Consider the following 9,723-nt stretch of genomic DNA (forward strand, 5'->3'; position numbering starts at 1 on the left):
GGCAGGATTTTCTTCCTAAGTCCGGTTGATTGGGTACACAAATCTGTCCACGGAATCGGAGAGTACCAAATTTGTCCTTGGAGAAATCAGGGGCCTACTCTGCCATCTGGCCCTTGGCACATCTTTGCAGCTCGGCGTCAGGTGGCTGGGCCTTGCGGATCTCAATCTCAAGTGTGGGGGTAACTTCCGAAATATTAGCGAGGCCAGCGTCCACTATGACCAAGTTGAGCTGAGCGATCTCCTCTTGGAGTTCGGGAGGCAAGGATTTCAATATGACATTCAAGCTGACGGGCTTTCGACTGAGTGCATCGGCAACCACGTTGGCCTTACCCGGGTGGTAATTTATTCCAAGGTCATAATCCTTGACCTACTCTAGCCATCTTTGTTGACGAAGGTTTAAATCTGGCTGAGTAAAGATGTATTTGAGACTTTTGTGGTCGGTAAAAATTTGGCACCTTTTTCCAATGAGGTAGTGTCTCCAAATTTTTAGCGCATGAACCACCGCAGCCAATTCCAAATCATGAGTAGGATAATTTCCCTGGTGGGGTCGTAGCTATCGTGATGCATATGCTACTACCTTGCTGTCTTGCATAAGTACGCAACCAATGCCTTGCCTGGAGGCGTCACAGTACACATCAAAACTGCGATAAATGTCTGGAAGAGTCAATACAGGTGCGGTCGTCAGACGTATCTTCAGCTCATTAAAACTTTTCTCACAATCCTCCGTCCATTCAAACTTCTTATCCTTTTTTAGCAGCTCTGTCAAGGGTTTAGCAATCTTGGAAAACCCTTCAATGAAACGACGGTAATATCCAGCTAATCCGAGAAAACTCCGGATCTGCGTCACGGTCGTGGGCGGCACCCAATCGAGCACATCCTTTACTTTGCTCGGGTCCACGGCTATACCTTCCGCGGATAGTACATGTCCGAAAACCCCAACTTGCTTGAGCCAAAATTCGCATTTACTAAATTTGGCGTATAGCTGATGGTCGCGGAGTCGTTGCAGCACTGCTCGGAGGTGATCCTTATGCTCTTCTTCACCCTTGGAGTAAATGAGGATGTCATCGATGAAGACTGCCATGAATTTGTCGAGGAAGTCCATGAATACTTTGTTCATCATATGCATGAAGAAAGCAGGGGCATTCGTGAGACCAAAGGACATCACGGTATATTTATAGAGACCGTACCGAGAAGTGAATGCGGTCTTAGGAATATCCTCCTTTTTAATCTTGAGCTGATGATATCCGGTCCGTAAATCGATCTTAGCGAATAGTTTAGCCCCACTGAGCTGATCAAACAGATCATCAATCCTTGGCAGTGGATATTTATTTTTGATGGTGACCTCATTCAGCTGGCGGTAATTTACGCACATGCGGAGACTGCCATCCTTTTTGTCCACAAAAATAGCAGGTGATCCCCATGGTGAAGAGCTGGGACGAATATATCCTTTCTGGAGCAGTTCATCAAGCTGTTTCTTTAGCTCCACTAATTCTGATGAGGGCATCTGGTAATACTTCTTGTATAACGATGCAGTTCCGGGCACAAGATGTATTGCAAATTCCAGTTCTCGATCTGGTGGCATGCCTGGCAGTTCTTCTAGAAATACATCAGGGTACTCGCTGACCACATGGATTAATTCCAACTCAGCCATAGCGGTGCAAACCAAGTCTTGCTTGGGTATATTCTTGCGAGCATAGAATTTGGTAGTCTACCCATTCAGATTGGTCAGAGTGACTTCTCGTGTTGCGCAGTTTATGCAAACATGATATTGGGTCAACCAATTCATACCCAATATAATATCCAACTTTTCAGACTCAATGATTATCAGAGAGGTTGGGAAGTAGACTCCGTTGATATTGATTTCTAGATCACGGCAAACCAGATTGCTCTTGATTATGGATCCCGGGGTTTGTACCAGCATATTTTTGCCCAAAAGCGTACAAGGAAATTTGTTTTGGGCAGCAAAACTCCGAGAAATAAAGGAATGGGAAGCCCCAGAGTCAAATAAAATTATGGCAGGTATGTCATTAACAGAAAACATACCAATGACGACTTCTGGCTTCTCTTGGGCTTCATCGGCGGAGATATGATGCACCTGCCCAATGAAGTTTTGCTGGGTCGGGCATGACTCCATAAAGTTGACTTGTGGCCTGATTAGGGCATTCGCCTTGTTGTTCTTGGGGCACTGTCTGGCATAATGTCCGTTCTGCCCACAACTGAAGCAAGAATTATTGTGCTGGCGCTCCTCATGCATTGGGTTGGTCACAACATTCTTGACTTGAGTGGTGGTCTTGTTAACATTCTATTGCCAATTTGGCTTGTATTCCACCTGAGTCTGCTGCCAGGTACGAGCCTTTTGCACTGGTTGCCCATCCTTCTTTGGCTCAAACTTACGCTTGTTGTCGTTGTTAACAGGCCTATTATCTGATATAAGCTTGTGCTCCCGTTCAGCAATGAAAGCCTTGTTCACCAGAGTTTGGAAATCTAGGAAATCAAGCATACTGAGAGTACACCGGAGTTGCGGATTTAAGCCTCCAAGAAATCTGTCGATCTTCCTTTCTTCGGTGGCCACGTCATCAAGAGAGTAACGGGCCAGATGATTGAATTTTTGCAAATATTCATCCACAGACTGATTTCCTTGGACGAGTGCGAGAAATTCACGCTGCTTAGTCTTCATAACTCCAGTAGGGTTATGATATTTCTGGAACTGATCCTTAAACTTTTCCCAAGTGATTTCTTCATCAACCGGCCACATGGCTTTTGCATTTTCCCACCATATGGCCGCTGCGCCTTCAAGGTAATGAGTTGCAAATGGAACTTTATCATTTTCTTCAGTATGAGCAATCTCAAGCTTTTTCTCAATGGTGCGCAACCAATCGTCTGCATCCAATGGATCAACAATCTGACTGAAACTGGGTGGCTTGGTCCTTTGAAAATCTGACAGCTTTGAGTGATGACCATTCTGATTTCCATTCTGTCCAACCATAGCTTGCACACTTCTCAGTATTTCAATCAGATCATTGTTCCTTCTTTCCTCAAACATACGCAGAATTTGCTCGGTGGAGGGCGGATTTGGCGGTGGAGGTGGTGGCGGAACGTACGGCTCGGGAGAATGTCCTGCCTGTCGTGCGGAACGACGAACATGAGTTCCCTCGCGAACGTTGCTACTGCTGCCTCCCCGCATCATCCTATTGTGGATTTTTTCCAAGACAACGCAATCGAGATGAGAAACATCCAAGAGTAAATTTGGGGAAAAGCCAGCAACAAATCCCGGAAGAAAACAAAAGAGCGAAGAAAATACGGCGAATAAAGTCCAACATAATTATACATAGACTCATACATGAAAGATAAACAACATGCCAGGTTCAACTACTCTCATACATGCAATGAAACATCATGACTCCTACGACTACATCCGTGCATCATCCGGACGACTGCGAATGCTCAAAGATACTACTGCTCTGCTGGTGCTGCGGTGTCCTCCCCTGAAGCGGTCTCGGATCCTGAACTGATGTGGTTAACGGAAACCTCCGGGTTAAAGGTAACACGACGACGCTGCCTCGAGGGCTCTCCCTCAGGGGCAGGGGTAGGATGAAGCATCGGGGCTACAGGGGTACTGAGAAGTGAAACCCACTCGGCAGGAGCACTGAGAGGATTCACGGCCGAGACGCCTATGCTACTCGGAGGAGTAACACTACAAAAAAAGACACATCCGTGACATTTTGGGCCGAACGAAATTTTTTTCTGTCATACATATGACACTTCTATGATGATAATTGTGACAAAACCCGGTATCATCATAGATGTGGTGGGCTCCTACTTGTATGACAAAAAATCATGACAGAAAATGGGCTTTTCGTCCTGGGCGGGCCGGAGACACAGCTGCATGACATTCTTTGGGCCGTCCATGACGGAAAAAACCGTGGTCGAAGCGAGGGGGAGGAAAATTTCGGGGAGTTCCTGGTTACGGTGGGAGGTCGGGGGCCGAGCGATGCGCATTTCCCTCGTACACGTACGCGCGTGTGTGCGAGGCGTTGGCTCTAACTGAACCCGAGCGAGGCGTTGGGCTCTAACTGAACCCGAGCTATTGCACTGCAGGCTACGCGTTACTAAACCCGAGCGATCGATCGATGGCTGTTAACTGAACCCGATCGAGCGATTCCTTCGCTACTGCTGCTAACTGAAGCCGATCGATTGGATGAACAGTGAGCGTTGCGGGGGGTTGGATGAACAGTGAGCGGTGGTGTTGCCTCTGGATGAACAGGACCCCGTGGTGTGGAGGGCTGGATGAACAGTAGACGGTGGAGGGGTGCCCGTGGAGGGGTGGTTGAACAGGACCCCGTGGTGTGGAGGGCTGGATGAACAGTAGACGCTGAAGGGGTGCCCGTGGAGGGGTGGTTGAACAGGACCCCGTGGTGTGGAGGGCTGGATGAACAGTAGACGGTGGAGGGGTGGTTGAACAGTAGCCGGTGGAGTAGCGCGCGGTGGAGGCTGGATGAACAAGAGCCCGTGGAGGCTGGAGGAGGTCGACGGTAGCCCGTGGAGGCTGGAGGAGGTCGACGGTGGAGATGAACAGTATCCCGTGGAGTCCCGTTTTGCAGTACGCCACACCCCTCCCGATCAACAGGACCCCCGTTTCGACCGTAGCGCCCCAACACAAGTGTGTTTCCTCCGTTTTGTGGTACGCCACACCCCTCCCGATCAACAGGACCCCCGTTTCGACCGTAGGAGGTCTGTTTCCTCCATTTTGCGGTACGCCAGACCCCTCCCGATGAACAGGATCCCGTTTCGAACGTGGCCGGTCGAACACAAGGCCGTTTCCTCCGTTTTGCGGTACGCCAGGCCTCGTTTCCATTGCCTATTCCGTCCAAGCCCTCCCGATGAACACGACCACGCATTCTGTTCCGACCCAGCCGGTTGGCTCCCACGCGTTCCGTTGCCTCCCGATGAACACGACGCATTCCGTTGCCTCCCCATGAACACGACGCATTCCGTTCCCTCCCCATGAACACGACGACGATGATGTTTCTCCGTTCCGACCCATCCATGTACATGAGCCCTGGCCGTACGTATGCGCGAGTAGGCGTTCGAGACCCTGCTCCTATGTACGTACGTGGCCGTATTTTCTTTCTTGCACCCTGGCCGCTGTACGTACGTGTACATGCTATGTGCGCGCCTCTACTACGACACGTACGCGCCTCTACTACGACACGTGCGCGCCTCAACATCGACCAGTATATATGTACGTACACGTTCGCGACCAGAATGACAATGCTACGTACGCTTCGACCAGGTGGGTCCCGACTGTCAGGCACTTCCTTGCCTGCGAAGATGTAGCTGGTGGGTCCCAGCAGTCAGGGGGGCGAATCGTTTTTTTTTTTTGCCCGGATGCACTTCCTTGCGTGCGAAGGTGTAGCTGCTAGGCCCCAGTAGTCAGGGGGAATCGTTTTGTTTTTTTGCCCGGACGCACTTCCTTGCGTGCGAAGATGTAGCTGGTGGGTCCCAGCAGTCAGGGGGGCGAATCGTTTTTTTTTGGACGCACTTCCTTGCGTGCGAAGATTTAGCTGGTGGGTCCCAGCAGTCAGGGGGAAACGTTTTCTTCGCGAAATACGGTGGCCCATCTGGTGGGTCCCCGCTGTCAGGTGGAGGAATAATTATTTTGCGCGTAATAAGGAGGCACTTCCTTGCTGCGGCCGTGGACCCAGCTGTCAGCCTCTCCACGTACAGTCCACGTCCGATGGAAGCCATTCCTTGACCACGTTGACCACGCCGTGCCGAGAGCACCAGGGCGGTGGACGACGGCGAGGGCTAGGAAGGGGACGACGCGGAGCCGGGGAAGACGCGGCAATGGATGCCCACGCGTAGAGGAGTATGAGGGTTCACTCGTTCGGCTGCGGTGTGAGGCTGCCGTCGCCGCAGAATAACAGGGGTGTGGGTGCGTAGAGGGATGGCCTGGCCAGCGGTGGGAGCAGTAGGGGGCGGTGAGGCCTCCGCAGCATCATAGTCGGCCACGGGCGGCAGGAGCAGGCAGCACGACCAACGCTGCTTTGGGCGGCTGGAGCAAGAAGACCAGAGGTTGAAGAAGCACTATGGCCGTTGGATGGACATCGTACGGTCACTGGAGCTAGAATCGTTCATATATTGACTAAAGTTGACAAAGGCCTCCGTCCCAGTCAACTTAGTAGGCCCACAAGTCAGCCTCCCACCAAGGTGGGTCCCAGCTAGCAGGGGGTATTCATTTTTTGTGCGTAATAAGGAGGCACTTCCGGTGGGTCCGAGCTGACAGCGTGGGGAACGTTTTTTCGCAAAATACGGTGGCCCGTCCTGTGGGTCCCAGCAGTCAGGGGGAAACGTTTTTTTCGTGAAATACTGGTGGCCCGTCCGGTGGGTCCCTGCTGTCAGGTGGAGGAATAATTATTTTCAGCGTAATAAGGAGGCACTTCCTTGCGGCTGCCGTGGACCCAGCTATCAGCCTCTCCACGTACAGTACTCTTCCGATGGAAGTCGGTCGTTGACCACATTGACCACGCCGCGCCGAGAGCACCACGGCGGTAGACGAGGGCGAGGCCTAGGAAGGGGACGACGCGGAGCTGGGGAAGACGCGGCAGTGGAAGCCCATGCGGAGAGGAGTACGAGGGTTCACCGGTTCGGCTGCGGTGTGAGGCTGTCGTCGCCGCAGAATAATAGGGGGTGTGGTAGAGGGATGCCCTAGCCAGCGGTGGGAGTAGTAGGGGGCGCTGAGGCCTGCGCGGTAGCACAGCCGGCCACGGGAGACGGGAGTAGGCGGTCCCGCCGGCGCTGCTTTGGCGGCTGGAGCAAGAAGATCGGAGATTGAAGAAACACGACGGCCGTTGGATTGACATCCAACGGTTACGTCTGCTAGAATCGTTTGTTGACGTATATAATAACTAAAAAAATCTTGCATACGCGTCAACTAAACAGGCCCACAAGTCAGACCACTCCCTCTTTTTTTAATAATTTATATATAGCTCATGGCAACTTCTTCTGCAATATATTGTAGTCGTTTTTTTTGGTTGGCCAGGGCCAATTTCGCATATTTCTGTGGGTTCCAAACTATTTTTAATACCGAAATGTCGAGCCAGATTTAAAGTACTTTGAAGATATATTTAAATTAGGTTAATGCCCAGTGAAATAGGAATCTGAAAATGTGAAAAAATTCAGAAATTATAAAGTAATTGCCAATTTGTCATCTGTTTTTATATTTACAACCCATTTCATATTACTTTCAAGATTTGTAGGCATCTTGAAAGAGTTGCAGCCCATCAGGGCGTAGAAAAATAAGTAGGCCTGGATTGGGTATTCTTCAGAAAAAATAAACTGGGCTCATTTTCACAAAGAAAAAATAGCTGGGCTGGTCACATGGTGAACATAAAATATAAGCGTGGGCTAGACGGGCCACAGCCCAGTTCAAACCCTACTCCGTCTCAACAATACCAAACAAAAAAATACTGCTCGAGTAGCTACGTCCCAGGTGTCAGCCGATCTTGTGCTGTTCTCTTGTCTATTGACTATATGCGCTCACAATGTCGTGGGTCCCAGATGTGAGGAAAACACTAGGAGGAAGCATTTTATTTTTCCATACGCTGATGTGGTGGGCCCCTACTGTCATCCTCCCCACGTACTTCTGCCGATTCCTGTTGTTTGTTGACCATGTTGAAAACGCGAGAGGGCGGCACTGCGGCGAGCGCACGAAAGCGCGCGGAGGACGTCGGCGTTAACGATTTAGGAGACGGTGGGGCGGCGATGCGTGCGCTGAGGCGCAGCCAGCCATGGGAGGTGGAAGCAGGCGGCCCCGCCGGCGCTGGTTTGGTTTTGGCGGCTGGAGGAAGACAAGACTGAAGAAACACGACAGACTGTAAAAGCAGCAGGAGTACTTAACAACCTTAACTGAAACCAGCAGGGGCACTTAACAACCAAAGCTGAAAGCAGTATGAGTACTTATATAGGTTCAACCGTACAAAGCACGCCTCGAACAGTGCTACTTTGCCTACAGTTAACCAAGGGTGAGGCCGCCATGCCCCAGGACAAGGCTGAGGCGCCACCCCGCGCATCCACAACCTTCTGAAAGTGGCTTCATCTCGCAACGTGGTCAATAAACAGGATATTCGCTTTAGAGCCATGGAAAAGCATGAACATAATCTTCTGTCCTATTCTCCAAGATGGACGGGCCTTCATTATTTGAGACCACCCATGAATAAGTATCTTTTCACATCCAAGGGGAATTGAGTAGGTCGACATAAACATCATGTTGTGACCGAGCGCAAGTCTGACCCGACCATGGTCAGGCATCTGTATAGGAACAATAGAACTCGGCAATTCCTGTTTCAAGAAGATCACCGCTGTAAAACTGTGTATAAGCAATAGTTTATGAACAACATATATAACAGAAAACAGCTCGTACCATAAGTTTCTCGACACAATTGGACCTGTTCAACGAGTGCAGCAGTGGCACACATATCCCACGTGGCCTTCCACCATTGAAACGCCCCACAAGGACCTCAAGACGATCAATAAAGTGTAGGAACTTGTGGATGTCGATCCAGTCAACTTTAGTGCCATTAGTAACAGCCTAGTTATTACAGAGTAAGAAACGAGCAGACTGCTTAACTCTGAAAAAACCTACACGTGCCACCAATTATAAGAAAATAATAGTTAGAAGTAGCATCTTCGTGAGAGATTAGTTGCTACTTCTAAAGTTAAATTGTGATTAGTTAGACAGAATAGGTGGATTAAGAAGTAATCGAGGCAACAAGCAAGAACCAGATACAAAACTAACATGGATGAACAATTGGAACGACGTCGGGGTGGAAGATCGCAGTGAAGATGAGACCAGGTTCTGCTATTTCCATCAACATTCATGGCCAACTTTCAGTCTGTAACACTTGAGAAAGTTTATCCAAGTTCGGCCATAAAAAAAGCAGCGATCTTCTTGGTTCATGAACCCAACGCGGAACTTATATCCATGGCTTGTCTTCACTGTGACCATTAAACTAGTGTATTCAGTTCTGGCAAGGCCGAGCATCTTGAGTACATGTATTCTGGCAGAGAAAATAATACACTGCAGGAAAAATAATATGAGAACACAGCATGTTCAAAAAAACCCCACCCTCCCGGATAGAAAAGAGGATTCTAGGAACATACTGTGCGCGTTTCAAAATGTTGTGTTAGGATGAGAAGGAACAAGTGTGGCGTCTCACCGAGGGCGCAGAAACCTGTAGGGTCCTCGCACTTTGGGCACTGCAAATGAAACACACTAGATTCAGTAGGAAGAGAAATGCATGAACAGCGGCGGCTGCCATCCTAGGATTACCTGCGACCAAGGGACTTGGATTTATCGGGGATGGATGAAGAATTCGTACCTGGTTCTCCATGAGAAAACCCTATGCAATCGCCGAGAGGGGGTTTTCTCTGAACAAGAAGACGAGGGAGAAGGGGATTCAGGCCCAGTGAAATATTGCCGCTTCGTCCGTCCAGCTTACTGCTAAAGCTGGAAAGGGGGGTTGTGATTTAATGGCTCATTGGGCATTACTGCGGTGCTACGACCGGGGTGTGTCTACCGTGAAGTTGTGCACTCTAATTTGTGCATATGGCACGTGGACCCCGTTGCCGGTTGCCCCACATATCAGCGAAAGGAAGTAGAAAGACAGGAGTAACTAGTTACACATAAATATATTTTTTGACAGAGAGATACTCCCTCTGTAA

This window comes from Aegilops tauschii, chromosome 2 (assembly GCF_002575655.3).
Source record: "Aegilops tauschii subsp. strangulata cultivar AL8/78 chromosome 2, Aet v6.0, whole genome shotgun sequence".
NCBI classification, from domain to species: domain Eukaryota; kingdom Viridiplantae; phylum Streptophyta; class Magnoliopsida; order Poales; family Poaceae; genus Aegilops; species Aegilops tauschii.